The 6,000-nt window shown below is 53.4% G+C and overlaps 1 protein-coding gene across 8 annotated transcripts in view; it reads right to left on the reverse strand.

Annotated features, from left to right (window-relative positions):
- Window positions 1–5,674, reverse strand: part of SLC41A3 (solute carrier family 41 member 3) — a 91,288-nt gene extending 85,614 nt beyond the window's left edge. Inside the window, exon 1 of one of the 8 annotated variants that reach the window (XM_072720114.1) lies at window positions 5,424–5,674. The gene's annotated coding sequence lies outside the window, so the exon portion shown is untranslated. Of the gene's footprint in view, window positions 1–83; window positions 286–413; window positions 611–5,423 lie in introns of those variants that run through there. The other 7 variants (XM_025991617.2, XM_072720117.1, XM_072720115.1 and 4 more) reach the window with 7 other exon arrangements.
- Window positions 5,675–6,000: the final 326 nt, after the last annotated feature.

Genomic DNA, 6,000 nt, shown 5'->3' on the forward strand with positions numbered 1-6,000 from the left:
AAGCGCGTGGCACCCCCGGGCCCTGGGTTCGCCTCTGTCGGTCTCAGGTGCTCGGCCAGCGCTGCCCCCGTCTTGGTCCTCACCTGGCTACCTCCTGCGGCGCCGCCTCCGCCCTGGGTCCCCCGGGACCACCTTTTCTTCCCCTTCCCGGTTTTCCCTTACATCACCGTCCCTCGGGCCCCGGGCCTCCCCTCTAAAACCCCGGCCCTCGGTTTCCCAGGTCCTCCGCGTTCCCCGAGCCCCGAGCCTCCCCGGGTGCCCCGCCGGGCCCCGCGATCCCCCGGAGCGGTCCTTCCTCTCGGCGCCTCCCCCACCCCGGGCTCCACCCGGCGCCTCGCGTGGACCCCCCCTGAGGGCCACCCCGCCACCCCGCCGCCCTCGAACTCCCCCCTTTGGACCCCAGCCCGGTTTACCCGGACTTCGCGCGCCTCTGTCCCCGCCCGCGCGGCGCAGGGCCGGCTGACCGGATGCCCTCCCGGCGGGGCGGGGAAGGGGAAGGCCGGGCTTGCGTAGACTCCGCTCCCGGCGGGGCGGGGCGGGGAAGGGGGGCGGGGGAAGCCGGGCTTGCGTAGACTCCGCTCCCGGCGGGGCGGGGCGGGGCGGGGCGGGGAAGGGGGAGGCCGGGCTTGCGTAGCCTCCCCTCCCGGCGGGGCGGGGCGCGGGTGAAAGGGGGAGGCCGGGCTTGCGTAGCCTCCCCTCCCGGCGGGGCGGGCCCCCAGGCGGACAGTCGCGCGGCCGGTGCAGCGCGCGGGAGGTCAGGGCGGTGCAGACCCCGCCCCGGGCCGCAGAGCGCGGGAGCAGGAGTGACCCGCAGGTCGGGCTCCCCGAGGCCGAGCGCTCTGAGCTCCCCCCTCGTGTGTTGCAGGGAATCATCCGAGGCTTGGTTTCCAAAGAAGAGAACCGACTCTCGGGCTGTGAAACATCGCGGAGGAAAGGGGCCTGGAGGATCCCGCCTCTAGAGGAGCTGTGCGGACTGTGCACACTGGCCGTTCCCAAGGAATGGATGCTTCGCCTGCAGCCCCTGCTCCACTGAGTCTCCAGGAACAGCGCTTTCTTCTTGCGGTGACCTCTTTATTGTAGAAATGCTCACACATGCAAAAGTATGGCAGTAAACTGATCCCACACCGCCGTGGTCAGCTTCCATCATGGTCTGCCTCTTGCCTTTTTGTTCCCGTCTATATCCCTCCCCACCAGAGTGACTTTAAGACATTCTAGCAAACATATTTCACCTTTAAACACTTGAGTATGTTTATCTAATCTATAAATGTTTGTTTTTTCAAACATCCCCATAATATCGCACCTAACAACAACAACAAAAAGCAATACCCAGTCTGGTTCTACTTTCCCAGACGACTCAAAGATGTCTTGACTGCGGCCTCTTCTAACCAAGATCTAAAGAGGGATGAGAGATTTTGGAGGGAGAGAGCCTCAGGTAAAGTTCACCCTCATGGTCTGAGCCAGAACATGAGTCCAACGGCAGGATAGTCCAAAACAGGGGTGGAAATGCATTGACAAGTGAAAAGCTAAATATTTAACAAGATTTAGTACTACATTATATTACTTCAGCAAAGACAACTCTGCGTATAAGGAGGGCCTCTGGATATAGGCCATCTTGCCCAATCCCTGGTTTGTATGGCCTACACACCTCTGTACACAGCTAGGCTTCAGGGCCCAGCCATCCCCTGACACCTCCTGCCCTCCCCACGGAAAGAGGGATCATGTCCACCGGCAGCCAGTAACCCTACCCTAAACTTTCCAGATCAAGCTCCCAACTCCCCAGGATCTGGGAATTCTGAGTGACTCTAAGCCCACTTCCAGAATGTATACCCACCCAGATCAGTGCCTAGAGAAGGAACAGGCTGGGGGCACACCTGTATCTTTACATAGGAGTCCGAGGATTCTACACTTGAACCCAGCCTCCCAAATTGCTATGGAGCTACATTTGTCAAGGCCAGAAAAGAAAAACAATTCAACTCTACAGCCATGTTTTATATGCCTATGTCGTTAAACATATGGTTTGTGTGCCCCCGTCGGTAATCTTGCTCTGGGCTCTGTAACTTTTGAGATGGGCTTATCTTGTTTCAGTATAGCTATGGGTACAGGAAACATTTTATTTCCTACTTAACTCTAATGCGAGAAAAATAAAACAACAAAAGTGTCTTGATGAATAGCAACTAACAGTTGAACTCAGTTGTAAAGAAACCACAGGGAGAATGTAGCATTCTTGCAAAGGGCACAGCCTCAGCTAAGCTCCAAAGGACAATTGCCATGCTAGGACCCAAGGACCCATTCCTTAGGCCTTGGTACGTGGCAGGTGGTATGCACCAGGTCCTAGCTCGTGCCCCATTCTCTTCTCCTTATTTACAGCATTTATAAGTGCCCAGAGTACTGCCTCAGGACTCTGCAGGCCTATCTGAATTTTAAGCAGAGTAGCTTTTGCACAGAGCTACTATGCCAAAACGTAGTCCTGGGATGGAAATTTAAGATATATAGATCTCACTACTTACTAAGTGACATTTGTAAATAATAAAGTTATACAATGTTAGAGGATATTGTGGACTGAATTATGTTGGTTCCCTCCACCCCCAAATTTGTATAGTAAAGCCCTAATCCTCAATGTGACTTCTTGGATATAGGGCCTCTAGGAATACAATAAAGGTTAAATGAGGTTTTATGGGCAGCACTTTGACCAGATAGGACTGGTATCCCAACAACTAGGGGAAGAGACTCAAGAACTGGCTCGCTCGCTCTCTCCCTCCCTCTCTGTGCCCACAGAGAAGAGGCCATGTGAAGACCCAGCAATATGGTGGCCATCTACAAGCCAGGAAGAGGATCTCACCAGAAACCAATCCTGTTGGCATCTTTAGCTTGGCTTCAAGCTCCAGACCTCTGAGAAATCAATTTCTATGGGATACGCCACTGGGTCTGTAACACTTTGTTGTGCGGCCTGAGCTGGATAATTGCAAGGGATCAATGACTTCACAAGCTGTGCTTAGGAACAGGATGAACCTCCGTTTTCTCATCTGTGAAGTGGTGTTAATATTAGTGCCTACCTCGGAGAGTTGAGGACGGAAGGAAGCTGTCAACGTAAGGCCCTCAGCACAGTGCCTCGCCTGTGGTGAGGGCTTCACATGTTTCCTGCTACTGTGTTATTTCTGTTGAAGCTCTGACAGGACACACCACAAGCAGGGGCTGATTCCAGGCATATGGCTGGACCATTGCAGGAGGCTTGGGGCACAAGTTGGGCCTTACCCTGCCCACAGCTTTTCTTATGTCTGTCCCAGCTTCCTGCTGTACCTCTGCCACCACAGCACCCATCCTTCATTCCCAGCCAGGCCTTTTCTTCCCCAGATGGCCTTCAGCTTGGTGGCAGCAGCCCCAGTTCAAGGCCTGCCCTGGCCCCCACCCTGCCCCACCTGGGTCCATGTGATGGGCTAGCCAAGCCCTGACCCTGACTACCCCTCCACCCAGAGCAGAGGGGTGTGCCCCCGCCCCGCAGGTTGACCCCATAAAATGAATTTGAAGTTTAGGGCCCTGACTGCCTTCCCACAACAAGCCTGCCTGCCCCTGGGCCATCCCTGCAGAGACCACACCTTGCAGCCGGGTCAGCCTCCTGCCCAGTCCTGTCCTTGTAAAGTTGCCCCTGCGATGGCTCCCTGAGCCTCTGCTCGGTTTGTCCTCCCCTGGGAAAGTCAAGAACATGCCCCTTAGCCTCCTTCCTCCCAACCCCACAATGCCTCTTAACTATGTCATTGTGCTATATTATCTCTTAGACTATGTATTACCTCTTAGACTATAAGGAGAATCTGTCCATCTCTGAACATATCCACTAGTATATATTAGACACTTGCTTTAAGTTACCTCCCTCCCAGCCCCCAGAAGTGACCTTGCAATGAGAACCCAAGTGCAAGTAGTTTATCTGGGAGGTGATCCCAGGGAGGTGGGGAGGTGAGGCAGGGAAAGGAGGGCAGTCAATAAAGTTTCATTACCAAGCAAGTTACCACTGAGGGCAACTCAGTCCTGTCTGGACCTCTGGGAACCTCAGACATACCCCTCCTGCAGGGGATCCAAATCCTAGCTTCTGCCAAGTTTTATGGGTTTAGAGGCTACTTCCAGGGCACAATAGAGTGCTGGACCCTCAGGCCTGATGAACTGTCAGACAAGGTGGGCCAGGTGGCTCCCACAGGCAGGGAAAGCCCTCTTAGGCATCACTGCTGGCCCACATGAGGAAGTCAGGCAGGTGTGCCCAGGGATGGAGGGGAACCTGAGTGGGACATCTGCAGCACTGGAAAGACATTTACTGATTGAGGAAAATGAAAAGGTGCAATGATGGAGAGCAGAAGTCTGATTCCCAGCCACTCACTCTGAATGCAGATGGCTGTCTGCCCATCAGTGCTAACCCTTGGAGCAAGCCCATGAGGGGAATGTCACCTGCCTTTTTATGGATGAGGAAACTGAGGTCCCAAAGAGCTATTACACTTGTTCAAGGTCATAGCCTTGAGAGACAGAGCCAGGATTCACACTCTGTTCTGACTGAATCTGAAGATGACTAGACTACCGCTCTCAAACAAACAAACAAGTGAATGAATGCATGAACAAATGCATGCTTATAAGGGAGATGCTCTGGTTCATCTAGTGTCCCAGTTCAAAGATGACTGCTCAGTGGATTAGCTGCTTTTTGATATTAAATTTATAATATCAGATTTGCACAGGAAACAGTAAAGTTCCAAGGAATGAAATTTGGTCTGTGATGATGATGAAGATATTTCCAGATCACTTGGGACCTGCCCCTCACGGTTCCCTGCTTGGCATGCTGAGTAACCCAGGGCTGGCTTAGTGCGCACCACCCCTGCCTGTCCACCCATACCCAAGGGCCATTCTGTGCTTCACTCACATGTGGAGAAGTGAGCCATTGTTCTTGTTTGTCCTGCCAAATCAGTGACCCCATTCCAGAGCTCTGCAGGGAACTAATGGAGATTTAGTGACAACAGGAAGAACCACACAGGTCTCGAGGTGGCTCGGGAATGCAGTAGTTCTCTCTGCCCTGGGCCCAGACCACCACCCTTGCACCGACAGCGACCAGGAAGGAAGACAGCGCCACTGCATGGAACCCTCTTGCAATTTGCAAAAGCACAAAAATGAACAAGTGTTCACGCTGTAATGGAAATAGTACCTTGCACTTACTAGGACATTCCAACACATGCTCACATCCACGATGTCATAGAATCATTGTAACAGACTGGAGGCAGGAGGCTTGCCCACCAGGGAGTGTCCGGCAGTGCTGCATTTACAATGCAAGGGGTGCTCATGCCTCTGTTAGAAAACATCCCTACAGCAGACCTGAGTCTTCTCCACCCTCCAAATTACTTAACAGCCAGGGATGGACTTGTTGCCTTTGCTGAGAATCATGCAAGGGGACTTACAGCACTGGGTAGGGGCATGGACTCGGGGTTGGCCTCCGTGAAGCTGCTGGTTCTCCCTCCAGGTGGAAGTGTCAGGAGCAACTAGGCCAACATTCCGGATCCTGCAGGCCAGGAGATGCGGGAGGGAACAGCCCCCCAGAGGAGGATAGCACACGCAGCTGCTGCCACGTCAGGGCTCATAGGACCGTGAGACACAACATCCAGGCTGCTGGGAAGATGCCTCAAGGCCCCAGGTCTTAGAAGGAAGGCCTAAGGTCACTGAGCCCGCCACTAAAAATAGTCCCACAAGTTCTGCTGACTTCACTATAAAAAGCAACTGGCAAAGGGTCAGCCACTCACCAAATATGAGAGCCTGAGGAAAGCCTGCCTCCTCACCTGGGAGATGCAGACCATTTGCTCTCTAAGGCCCAAGAAGCCTGGGCCCCCTCCATGCCTGGAGGCTACCAGTGTATCAAAAAGATGAAGGATTACAAAATTTGTGGTGTGTTTTAAATATTAATGTGGAACACGTTAATGCTGAAAAATATAATGTAACATAATTGAGCTAGGATTAAGGCATGGTAGGATTTATCAAAAT

This window comes from Vulpes vulpes, chromosome 9 (genome assembly GCF_048418805.1).
Source record: "Vulpes vulpes isolate BD-2025 chromosome 9, VulVul3, whole genome shotgun sequence".
In the NCBI taxonomy this organism is placed as follows: Eukaryota; Metazoa; Chordata; class Mammalia; order Carnivora; family Canidae; genus Vulpes; species Vulpes vulpes.